The following is a 14007-nucleotide window of genomic DNA, read 5'->3' on the forward strand; positions in this document are numbered from 1 at the left end:
TATCTGCATGGGTACAGTATTTTTGCTGTATTTAGAAATAGCCTTAGAATTCTTCCAGACATGGTACTTTAAGCATTCACATTCACAGTGACCTCTGTTTTGAATCTGTCCTTGAACTATATTGTGGATTGTTTTCCTTATCAGTGAATGAGAGCAGTTTAGGATGGTTATGTTCCTTATGCAGAAAAAGCAGACAATCAGTCAAGGTACCACTGCCACACACACTATGCCAAGCTCTGGACTCCTTAGTTGAGTGTTTTATATTGAATAGTGATTTTAGGAAGCCTATGTTCTGTGATGGAGCTCTCAGTTACTCTTTTCTTATAAACATTTCCATCAATGCATTTCAGCTGGCAGAGCACCACTCTGTCCACATGGCTCTATAACTTCACTTACAACCACGGGTTTCCTATGTCTAATATGGTCTGATCTATTTCTACATAGAATAATGTCTACTTCCTCGTATTTGATTACAACATTAAACAATGAAGAGTAGGACTAGAATGCTTTTGGTGAAAACATTGGCTTTGGATCAATGCTCAGCTTCAAATAGAGAAAGCAAATGATGCTGCACCCAAAGCAGAACTGAAATAAGACATATTACTATGAAAGAAAGGAACAACTTTTATTTTTAGAAAGAAGATTTCTTTGAAAATATGAATCTCTTTGCACACCATGTATACTATTAAAGTGGTTTTCTTGGTATTATTCTGGAGCCAGATTTGCATACATCAAAAGGAATCCTTGCGTTAAAGTTACCAGTATCCAATGCACCAATTATAGACATCTGTCTTGCAAACAATTCATTCCCAAATAAAAGTACCATTTGTAACTGCTACAAATCAAAAATATATTTCAGGAGGGGGATGTGTCTCTTTATTAGAGCACATGCTTAGCATTTCAGAGGCTTAGGTTCTGATCCCCAGACTGGAGAAAAATTCAGCTAATACATCTAAAGTAGGAGACTCATATGGGATTTTGTTGACAAAATGGGAAAATAAATGCATGAACAACAAGATACAAAATCATATGTAATACAATGTAGTTGAATATGTGCCTGACAGTTTTCTGTGTCTTTTGCTACTATCTGCATCATAAGGTAATGTCTTACCCATATTACTAGGTAGGAATAATTAATCACGATCCTAGATATAGTTTCCACTAAATCATTTTTGTACCACTGTCCAGTTTAAAACACGTTAAGTCGAACACTTGAATGTCTGTGGATATCCATGTGCTCTTTTCTAATGAGCATGACTAAGAATTCTAGATTAGACATAGCATTGGAAAGTAACACATTAGTACTGTGCCAATCTGACTTTTCTTACTCATTTTTGTTCTTTCCAGTTTTATTGAATGGCTATCCCATCTTCTCAATTACTACAGTTAGGAGCCCAAGCATATATTCAACTTCTTCCATTCCATAGTCAGTTCATTAATAAGTCCTATTATCTGTCTTATACAATACACACTATTTCTGGCCATCTGTCCCAACTTCACTATTTTTTCTCCTACCTAGTGCTTTATTATGTTTCACTTAGAAACATTAAACTGAATAGTGAGGTTTGTATGTTTTTGTTTCGTTTTGTTTGTTTCTTGTTCTTGCTCTACTCCTCTGCTCCAATATACTCCCCATATAGTTGTTAATGTGATTTTTGTAAAGAGACTAAAATAAGGTCGGTCCAAGCCTAAAAGCCTTCTAATAACAATTTACATTGTGTGCTTAAAATAAATATGAATCACTGTATAAGACCTACAAATTTCTGGATCCAGTGTTGTGTGGCTTTCTTAGGGAAATAGTAATGAATGCCAACTCACCCAAATAAGGAAACAAAAGACAAAAGTCTCCAAATTGCTGAATCGATGAGTTTACTATGGTTATTATATGATCATGAGTGAGAGGTTATTTACAAATGCATATATGACTCAAAGGTACCACCAAAAGCCCACACAGCTCATGAAATCTGTATTCCTAGAACTCCTACATGACCTGTAGCCTATTCTATAGGCAAGAGAGTCTCCCAAGGGCAGCTTACTGATTGGACAGTCTCATGCTCATTAGTCCTTTAGCTGCTTATATAACCTTGGAGAAGAACGACACTTGCAAATCTTGAACAACTCAAGGACATCCTGAAATTTTTAAGTTGTTTACCTCCAAGTCTTCAAGAGCTTTCCTTACAGTGTAGACTAATTAAATTCAGTGTAAACTACTATACAGCACTGCACGTTTTTCAAGTCTCAGAATATTTTTCCTTACACTTAATATTCTTCCCTAGGCCTTTTCAATTCTTTCAGCACACTGTCATTCTCAGCGTCTTCTACAAACAGTGCCTTGTGGACAATGGACTTTCTTATTCTTCACAAGACTAGATAGATCCCACTTATCTTTCAGTGTTGGATTAAACTCATCTAATAAGAGACCACATTTGCTCTGCTCCTATCTTGATGGACTCCCTTTTTCTTTGTGCATATCACTCTCAGTGAGCTTTTCCTCCCCGTCAGTATTAGTATCTCTTATTACAAGGTGATTTTCAGCATACAACAATGCCTTTAGCTATAAACAGAAAGCTTGAAGTACCTGTGAATTCATATTCTAGTCTACTATGGAGTGTAGACTTAGCCAATAGCTCATGGATGTGCAGTATACATCATTCCGTTCCCAGATTTCATGATAGGTACAACTCTGAAGTTAAATCATGTTTCCCCAAAGTTTCCCTGAGACTGTGCCAAAGTTAAACTCTATTCAATATTACATTTTTGTGTGGTCTCCTTTCTTTCCTGGTACATTCATCACTTCAACATTTTCCTGGGAGTATCTCCCAATAAATACCAACACAAAATTTCAACTGAAAGTCTACTCATGGAAAAGTAAGCTAATGGATTACAGAAAAATTCTCCCAGTTATTACATCAATGTACCCCATTAGTTTTATTTGTAGCATTTATCTAAAATTTGTCTTATATATTTTGATTTTTGTATTGTGTATATCTCCCATTGGACTATTAACAGTTTATGGACAGACATTGTATCATTTTTAGTTAGTTTATGTGGTTTTGTTTTTTCCAAGCATAATGTTATTGTCAGCATTGTTTGGCTCACAGTAGTTGGCTGATTGGTTTTAATTTAAATTAAATTGATATTATATGAAATATCTTGATTTCATTTCATTTTGCTGTGACAAAATACACCATGAAAGCAACTTAGAGAAAGGGTTTGTTCTATCTTACATTTCATGCTATACTCCATCAGTGTAGTGGAATTAAGGTAGCAAGAACTTGAACCAGTTAGTCACAGCCACAGCCAAAAACAGAGAATTGTGTATTTTTTTGCTTACCTCACATTCTCCTATTTTATTCAATACAGGACACAAACCTAGGGAATGGTTCTGCCCACTTCTAGGCTGTGTCTTCCAAATCAATTAAAGTACTCAAGATAATCCCCAAGGCCATGACCCCAGGTCAACTTCATTTACACAATACTTCACTGAATTTCTCTTCCAAATTGTTTCTAGATTTTAGCAAGTTAATAAAATAACCATCATAGACACAACTAATAAATTCTTTCCATTTCCTTTATTAATCAACATGAAATTACCTGTCGTTTCTCTGGATTTCATGGGACCTACCAAGTAGCTATTGATAATATTCACATTTCCATAGACCTTCACAAAATGAGTAACAACACATCTTGGTGATGCTGGCGTAGCTATTGTCTCTGTAGGAGAGTGTATATTTCCTACAACATGTAGTTTTCCTTTGGGGAGTTTCTACATGCCAAGAAGAAGTAAGGTAGAGATACAGTACTACATTACATCCTCGCAAACAGTTTGTGTATTATCAATGTTTTCCACAGCCAAAAACTAAGTAAGGCTCATGGCTAAAGTGTGTCCCATTCACTGAACTGATAAGTAGCAAAGGTTCTATTGAATGCCATTCCTGACCATAAAAGCTGTACTCTTTAACTCTAATCATATTCTCTCTGCCCTGTGTGAAGTCTGCTTAAGTTGACTATTATTTCTGGAATTCACTGAATGAAAAGTGGGGTTGTGATCCTTCAGAGTAAACGTCCATGTAGTAGGATACTTGACTGTGCCGCTAAGATGCTCCACATTACCTTTAGTTTCTAAATGAACTTGGCAATTTCTGCTTTGGTTCAGTTGATGGTTTGACATATACTTCCAAAATTATAGTCTACTTTCTACTAAGGACATGGGCTGATAAGAGTCAGGGAGGTTGTTTTATACTTATACCTTAAGAGCAATGATGATGTTTACAATATTGTGTGGGAATGGTCATGGGGACACCAGAGACTCCTGAGAAGAGCTGTCCTGATAACCTCAACTCACAATGTACATTTCAGGCCCCAGTCAATGCAGATAAATGGCTTGTTGAGAAGAAAAGGCAAGAGAATGGTTTAGAGATGGCACTGAATTATTTATTTATTTTTTTTTGGCTACTCACATGTATTCAACTCCTATGTTTTCATAGTATATACTTGATATGATAAAGAAAACCAAAAGAGAAGTAGAAAAATTCTCTACTAGGATGGCAATAGCAACAGCTTATATAATGAGTGAAGCATGACATAGACATATTCATGTTAAGAAGCTTTGCTGTTGAATTTGAGTGCTACTCTGCTTCTTACTTAAGACCTGTGATGGTTAATCTCTCTGTGCAAGGTGTATAAATAAAATAAAGATTAGAATACAACACCTGCATCAGGTTATCTAGATAAATCTATGAGAAAACATTTGTAAAAATGCTTTTACAGAGAAGAGAAGAGAAGAGAAGAGAAGAGAAGAGAAGAGAAGAGAAGAGAAGAGAGGAGAGGAGAGGAGAGGAGAGGAGAGGAGAGGAGAGGAGAGGAGAGGAGAGGAGAGGAGAGGAGAGGAGAGGAGAGGAGAGAAAAGAGGTACAAATCAGAAGTCCAGTGGAAGTGAGTGAGATGAGACCAGTTCCTTATATATTGAATGTGATCACATAATGGCTGAGATGGAATGTGATGGTGACATATTAAATAGGAGGGACAGGAGTCAGGTCAGAGGTAGCTTAGGAGGGTAAACAGGAAATGAGGATGTTATGTGATTAATGAAGGAAACTTTAAGCCAGAACATATGATGGTTTTAATTTCAAGCTTCCAAGATTACTGTGAACACAATGTGGAAGGTACATTTTGCTGAGGGGAGTTGTCCAATTACTGAGCTACAGAATTAATACAGGGAAGAAATGCAAGAGCCCAAAATAATGAACTATTACACAAAAGCACATTTGTGGAAAATACTACAGAAAGAGCATTTTGTGGGTAATGGTTAAATCAGTGGTAGATTAGTTTGAGTAATAATATTGACCTCAGTAGCAAAGAGATACAATCAGGATGGGTATAAACCTTTCATGATCATAAGGAGTGCTCCAAATTAAGTCACTACTGTCACTACTTATTCATTTGATGTGTGGAAGAGAAGTTAAGTGAATGCTTTTTGGTTAAATACATGAACCAAAGCAATAATTTCTATTATACCAGGGACACATAAGAAACAATGATGAATTTGAAAGGCTAACTAGCTTGACAAAGAGTTTGAAAATAAGATTGTTACCAAGTAATTAATCAGAACTATTATATAATTGCTACAAAGTCCTAATCACTTGTAAAATTCTATGAAGTAGGAGTTTTCATGTATTATCCAATATAACCCTTGTGAACATTGAGTAGGGCATCAGTCCTGGTTTCCAAATAAAAAAATAGGATCTTAAAGAGTTTCAAATGGCAATTTAAAATCATAGGGACGTTGAGTGACAGAGCAGAGACACAGGTCTTTCTTCAAATACAGAATACCTGCTGATTACATTTACAGTCTTAGCTCTTGTCACTCACCTATGTGAAGTCAGGTGTTCTTTTTAAGGAAATGAGGATGCAACTTCTCAAAGCATGCTGGGAAGAGATTGCCTATGACATTCCAGTCATTTTTTGCACAAATTATTCATCAACTATCACAAAATGGTGCTTTCAGGAAGGCTCAGAATCTAACTTTAACAATTTTAGACAAAAAGAATATGCTAATCAATCAATCTACCATAAACAAGCACTGAGGACAACTCTGATTACAGTAACATGGTAGTAATAAAGGCTATAAAGCACTGGTGACCATTTGGATTATCCATAGCAAATCAGGCTATAATTTGAATTTTAGCCCTAATGCTTGCTCTGATAACACAAACAAGTCACATAATATGTTTATATACCAGTATTATCTGTAAATAGGATTAATAGCTGCTCTAAGGCACAGGGGTTGAGAGATGAAATGAGATGATATGGTACTAGTGTCTTCTCAGCTATGGTAGACAGAAGGATACAACTATAGTAAAAACAAGTAACATTCCTCAATTTTACATATATTCTCCAAATATGAGTGACTCAAATGTTAGTATCATTAAATTTGCCTTGTTATGAAAATACTTATAGTGGCAGTCTTCACAGATTTTTATATATATTTTTAATTGAATTTGATTTATTTGTAGAGTACATTAAGCCAGTCTTAATCCTCTCATGAGGATAATGCCACAGAGCTATGTCTGACTAATCTCAAGCCTTGGATCTGAAAAATAGCTTCTTGATTTATTCCCATGGCACCAATTCTGTGTGTAACATAACAATTGCACCACTACATTTTACAGTATTTTCAAAGGTCACTCGTAATGTTTCAGCCTTTTCATGAATCAGTCTTTTGCATTCACAGTTTGTGGAATTTCACCATCATACTTAAAAAAAAAAACTAAGTGAAATAAACATTCAAGTCTCAGTGTGTATTTTATTTTGAAATGACTATTTGCATAATAATGTTTTTATATGGAAATTGAGTCTCTGGCTGCACATAAACAGATCTTTTAATGGGGCTCACTGAAACACAGCAGCCTTTAATATCAAACTATGTACCCTCAATGTTTATGAATGTTTGTTTATGGAGGTCAGTCCCCATTCTAACATTTAGCAACTTTAAAATCAGTCCTACTCAGTTTTATTTCACTAATTTGCTACTGATCTCTTATAAAATTAATTCAGAAGACAGTAATTACTGATAGAATTTACTTAGTGAGCCTGACTGTCTGGTGGGATCAGGTGGGCAAACCAACAATCACATTCAAGGAGGTGTTGTTCTCTGCTTCAGTCAAAGGCAGGGAAGGATTCCTTCCATCTGATCTTAGAGACAATGGGATATGTAACCTAAGGAACAATGCACTCACCAGTGTTAATATCTAGTCCATGTCAGCCACTACATTAGGCATCAGGTAGTGATGGTAGTCCCCAGTCTGGCTGGCAATACTGAATGGCGAACAGGTGATAGCACACTAATGTGCTAGGAGTCTCATCACACAAGAAGTAGTTTGGGGTATTCCTCAAGAGATGTTGTGTCCAATCTCAAGGACTAAAGTATGGGAAAACTTCTTGGGCTGAAGACATAACCACAGTTAAAAATATGAAGACTCACAATTTTTGACCTCAAAAAATGTAAGGGTGCGTCTTCTCTCAGGCAGGAGGAATTTTATCTCCACATGATCAGAATAGATATAATTCTTTCTTTTATTAGAGACCTACAAGCACATCAATGTGGCTGGTTAAGAAAAAGCAAAAGATGATGTGTCAAGGTTAAACCAGAACAATGGAAAGGGGCCTCATAGACCATGTCAAACAGCCCAACTCTTGTTTTACAGAGGAGAGAAGAAAACAGCTTTCATTATAGTGAAGAAGGCTTGAAAATGGCTAAGAAAGGAATGAAATGTCCATGAGTTGCTTTAACAAGCCAAGTAAAACATGTTTTTTTTTTTCTAACAAAGAGATAAAATGTCTGGATTTGAGAATTTGTATTAGACAGGGTTTGATGACTAAGTAAGTAAAATACAAAAGGGCACCAAGCACTTTAGTTGCCTGAGTAAATCCAAAAAGTCCATGTGGAGGTCTTTTGATACCTCTGCCTTCTCCTTCTTGTTATATTGGCCTTGGTGGATATGGTGGATATAGTCATGAATACTAGAAATGTGTAAGACAGAAACAAGAAGTGGATATAGTTCTAAAGTTTGGGATAAAGAAAGAGACAAGAAAGAAAGAACTAGACTGCAAAGAATCCTGACTTAAAATCTTAGTTCCATCTGCTTGCTTTCTAGATCTTGAGAAAAACTCATTTGCGGTTATCATGTTGAAACCCATTTGATATTAAATCAGGTCTATCCATAATGGGTATGGGATGAGTACTTCCCAAATTCTACCTCAATAGTTTAGTTTAGTCACTAGGCAATATTATAGGTCCAGAGACTTCCCATGCTCTAAGTGATCTTAAACACCATCTAGGGCAATAGGCCATAGTATTTTAAGTTATGTACTCTGTTGAAACAATTCATATAGAAATGGCAAGTTTGGAAAAGAATGAAACTGGAGCTGTTGGCTTTGAAGAAAACACAGACCTAGCCAGTTAGAGAACAGAACCCTATTCTCTGTTCCAATTTCTTTTCTGTTGCTGTGATAAAATACCCTGGCAATCAGCAACTTAGGGGATGAAGAGTCCCATTTAGCCTATACTTTTAGGTTGTAGACCTTCATTGTGGAGAAATCAAGGAACTTCTAGCAGCTAGAAACATCCTATCTATGGTCAAGAAAAGATGAAATGAATGTGCCCATCTCACTTGTTTGCTTGCTTGCCAAATGTTCTTTCTCTTCTTTCATAGACATGATCACAGGCCAAAGCCAATGTAAGCAGCCCCTCCCTGAAGCTCTCTCTCTCTCTCTCTCTCTCTCTCTCTCTCTCTCTCTCTCTCTCTCTCTCTCTCTCTCTCTCTGTGTGTGTGTGTGTGTGTGTGTGTGTGTGTGTGTGTGTGTGTGATTCTAAATTATGTTAACTTGACAATTAAAGCTAACCATTTTGTCTCCTGAGGGACCTGTACCGGTGGGGGTAATCATTACATTTAATATATGAAATATGAGGCATGTGGAAGGGGTTTCTTAGGTGTCATTCACCAATACAAGAGTTTATTGTTTAATTTTCTGCAGCAGCTGCAGACAGGTTAAGATCATAGACATTCCAAGATGGACTAGAGACCCTCAGATCGGAAAGAACAGATTTTTCTTTCTAGATGTTGATCTTGCAATCTGGACAAATTAAATACTGCGAAAGTAATTGACAACCATTTTAAGACATGGCATTTCAAAGAGTGGCATTAGTCATATAATAGACTCATCCACTCCATTGTCAAGTATTGTTTATTATTCTTGGGCTACCGGTACTTATAAATGCTTCTTGGAAACAATCTCACTAACATTGCTCAAAAGACTGAAGGAGCCAAAACGAGAGGGCTCCAGGGACCTGCCTATCATGCTGGGGAGGAAAATTTGAAAAGGTAGTAGTGTTTTTGGCTTCACAATCACTGCCAGCTGTTCTTGAGCAGTGTCTCCTGAAGCTTTGGATCAATGGGAAAAATGAAATCCTTCTGCAAGGGAAGCAGTAGGGTACGAAAATGCTCATGATGAAAGGAAGTAGGACAGAGGCTACCAGTGAAAATAGGAAGGGGGAAGCATTATCAAGTGGTTTGGCGGTAATTTGTTGTGAATGGGAAAGCAAATTGTTAGCAATCATAAAAGCTCTTAGGATAGGGTAAAGTAGAGAGGAAAAACCATTAGAAGCATTCACAAAGAGTGTTTGTGCCCTTTCTTCTCCAACACCTCATATATTTTATTTATTTTGTACATTTTCAAAGAGCCTTCTTTGAATGTGAAGACTGCCTTCTTCTTAGGTAAATAGCATTATTACTTGAGGTGCATACATGACCAGTAGTTTATCTCATGCAACTTTACAATATTCAGGTACAGACTAAAAGTTCGATCTCTAGATTCTACCCTCTGCTAGTTATTTTTTAATATCTCTCTATCTTTGTTTCAAAGAATCTATCTCAGGACAGTCTTAGTGTTTTCCCAAAAGAGTTGTTGAAAAGACTTAGAATCATAATGTGAAAACATGTAATGATTTATGAGTTGGTCATTAGTATTTATTCCTGTATAAAAACAATAATAAGTCATGACACTAGGTAATGTTTATAAAGTGTTTGCTGTAAGCCTGACACTTTCTGAATATTTTAGCTGTATATATTCATGAAAAATTATTAGGTAGAATTGTTATGAACTATGCTTTACAGGTGAGGAAATACAACAGCAAAACTCAGGCCTGGGAATATTCATCACCATCCTTTACTACTTTTCAAATATGAATTTTGAATTTACCTTTCCAGGCTTTTCACACAGCTTACATCATCATATAGAGCAATTAAGAAAATGTATGCACTTTACAAAATAAGGCTAAGGAAAGAATAGATGAATTCAGACAAGCCATGCAGATTCAACTCAGCCAGACAATTCATACCCTCTTATGCCATGACACTTTTCCCATTATATTTCATTTTAGTGCTATTATTTTACTTTATTGCTGGTACATATAAATATTTTATACAATCCCTTTTCTTCCTGCCACTAGGATGATGCAGAGTTGATATGCTAATAGAACTTTAAGGTCTTCTGATTTTTCCTTTAGAGTCAGTTGACAGTTATCTGAAAGACAGCTTTTGTGAGACTTAGCATATTTTTCCATCTTTATGTCCCTAATAGTATTATCTTAGTTCAGATGACGAATGTTACTGCTAATAGGCTTATTCATAACATAGCTAGGTTAAAGTATTTCATTGTGTTATTGCCAAGAACAATAAAGGCAATTCTTAAGTTACTTCTTTATTGTCAATATTTTTGCCTCTATCTGTTGTTATCCTTAACTATCACTGATAGCACATGAATACTGGAACATAATTAAATAAACACTTTCCTTGTGAAATTAACCTCTTTTTAAAGAATCACCCCCTGAATCTTACGATGTAAGTGCCAATGTTGCTACGGTGCCCATAGCACCACTAATTATATGTTAGTGAGACCACTTAGAGACCTCCAACATTCTGATTAATATTATTCCTAATTGTTGATGGATTAGGATCAAGTGGATGGTAGGTTTGGAGGAGGCAACATGATGGCATAGGCAATTGCTACTGGATGATTTCCTGTAGCAAGTCTGAATGCTTTCCTGCATTCCTCCCTGAATTCCATTTCCTTGAAAGCCATGTCCATTCAACTACGCACTCAAACTTTTTAACACTGATGGTGAGAGAAATGATGCCCAATAGGGAAAAGAAGAGAAAGAGGTTTGAATCTCTACTGAACTAGATCATGACACTACTCCACAATCTATGGATATGAACGACATTCCCTAAAATTCAGGTAGAATGTTATCCTAACAGATTTAAGCCAATGCAGCATCCATTTCCCTCCAAATCAAGAACTTCTAACCTCCATGTATAGTAACATCTGAAAATACTAGCATCCATTTTTTTCTCATCCTACACTTAAGCCTCCTACAGTGTTGAGCATGTGTTTCCGTGTATTCCAATGATCCCTCATATACACCTTAGTCATTGCTATTATTAATATTGCCTGTGTGTATATTAGTGTGTGACTGGAGACCTCCCGGGACAAGGTTTTAGTCATATTTGCATCCAAAATACAGAATGGAGTTCCTAGTATTATTAGTACAAGAAGTACTCACTAAATTATCACAGAACAAGTGGATGATTTGGGTAAGAGGAAACAGAATGAGAGTTTACTTGCAGGTCTCATACAATCTTGAAGAAATCACCCAACCTCTCCTTACACAAGTTTCCTATTACATTAAAGTAACAAGACAAGGGAAAGTCAACATAGCTCACAGTTTTTGGAAGAGCTGCTCCTGTGAGCAACATGCTAGGATGTTCTTACAATATACGGTATACATCTTGTGATGGGGCCACACTAGTTTGTAATGACTAACATAATGTGACTCCCAAGAAGGAGGAAGGGGTGATGGGCAGCTAGCTACCCTTGGGGATGTTTTTCAGAACATGCACTTCTGGAAACAATGACTTGAGTAACAATCAACAATTTAAGACAGGCTTTGGAAATCTAATCAGAAAGAAAAAGGATCTTGATTTATCCCTTTGGGATATGACATTTTACAAATTAATTTAGAATCCTTTAAAACCAACAGAGCTAAGAGGAAATTGAGAACACTTGTACTAATCACTTCCAACTTCAGTATAGAAGGTCATACATCAAAAGGGTTACTACAATGGAAAAATTCAATTACTGGGGACTCCTAATGGGCTTTTCTTAAAATAGCACAGAACAGCAAAGTCCTCAGTTCCAATGAAAGAAGTCATATTTCCACAAATACTGTGAAGGATTTGATAAATAGGTCTATAATCTCTAAGAATAAATTCCCAAAATCTACAGATTTTCCAAGATTAAAGTCCTAATGTTTAATATTTCAGCAAGAGGTTTAAATTCTTAGATACTACCATGGTTACTCATCTGTGTTTTACTTGAATATCATATAGTCTTAACTAGTCATGATAAAGCTAAAAGAATTTTGCTTTAAAGTCACTATTGTTTTATTTACCTTCCTTTTCAATCGATAGCACAAAATCATTGATTATATTCCACACTAGTTACAATAGTTAATAATAATGTACCAAATATTTAAATATAACTAGAAGATCATATTTTGAACTTAACAACACTGAGAAATACATTTTCTTGCTGTTAATACATGATTTTTTAACAACCATGTAGACAAATGAATGTGATAGTGCAGATCCACGAAATGTTAAACATGAAAAGAAGTTGAACTCTTTTCTGATTGTATAAAACATGGCTAAGTTACTTAAATAGGATAGTTATGGACCCTGGTGTCACTTGTATCATAATGGTCTATACTGAGCTGGAGTAACTTGCTTGGGAATCCTCTTTCTGGATATGAACCTCACAGCCATGCTTCCTCATAAGAACAACTGTATGCATTCCCCATGTTTCATTTATACCTAGCTTATACAGAAGGTTTCTAGCTGGTGTTTGGATCATGGCTTTCATAATTATAAGTATAAGCATTTTTATGCTTTGAGGGGCACGTTCATTCTTTTATCTTCATTAGGCTGAGCTAATAGGAAAGGTTAGTGATTCTGATACATGGATTCACATATCACATGTGTGCTTGTGGGGGTTGTGGGTGTGTTTATTATATACAACCTAAGGCTTTCTAATTCAATCTTTTCATTTATAAATGAAAATATTGAGATATGAAAGAGAAAAGTTTCCTCTGAACTGTGTTATCTGGCCTGTAGCAAACTGCCTACAATCAGCTTTGAAGCATACAACTGTGCAGGTTAGAAAGTAACCTACCTGGGCACCTATATTCAACATAGACTTTTGTGAGCCCACATTAAGTGTTATTGATCAGAACCAATATCAGAGAAAAGAATGTCTATGTAGTTGGTTCTTTTTTTTTTTTTTTTTTCTTTTTGGAGGACCTGCACCCAGGCCCCAAATAAATACACAGAAACTTATTCTTATTTATGAATGCCTAGCCTTAGCTTGGTTGGTTTTTAGCCACCTTTTCTAACTTAAATTATCCCATTTCTCTTCAACTACATTTTGCTTCCAGGCTTTTTACCTTTCTTTATTCTCTATATCTTTATTTCCTTCTTACTCCATGGGTGGCTGGGTGGCTGGGTGGCTGGCCTCTGGTGTCCTCCTCTCTTTTATTTTCTCACTCCCCTTCTCTTTTCAAGCCTAGATTGTTCCTCCTATTTATTCTCTCTGCCTGACAGCCCTGCCTGTTTCTCTCTCCTGCCTAGCTATTGGCTCTTGAGCTCTTTATTAGACCAATCAGGTCTTATAGACAGGCAAAGTAACACAGCTTTACAGAGTTAAACAAATGCAACATAAAAGAATGCAACACATTTTGCATCATTAAATATTCTGCAGCATAAAAAACATAACACATCTTAAATTAATATTCCACAACACATCTATAATGCAAGAAACCTGAGCTGTGGGAGCTCAGTCTATTGACGATAAAAGAACACATGGGTCCCTCAAAGCAGGAAAATGCTGGTA

The sequence above is a fragment of the Peromyscus eremicus genome, chromosome 10 (genome assembly GCF_949786415.1).
Source record: "Peromyscus eremicus chromosome 10, PerEre_H2_v1, whole genome shotgun sequence".
Classification (NCBI taxonomy): Eukaryota; Metazoa; Chordata; class Mammalia; order Rodentia; family Cricetidae; genus Peromyscus; species Peromyscus eremicus.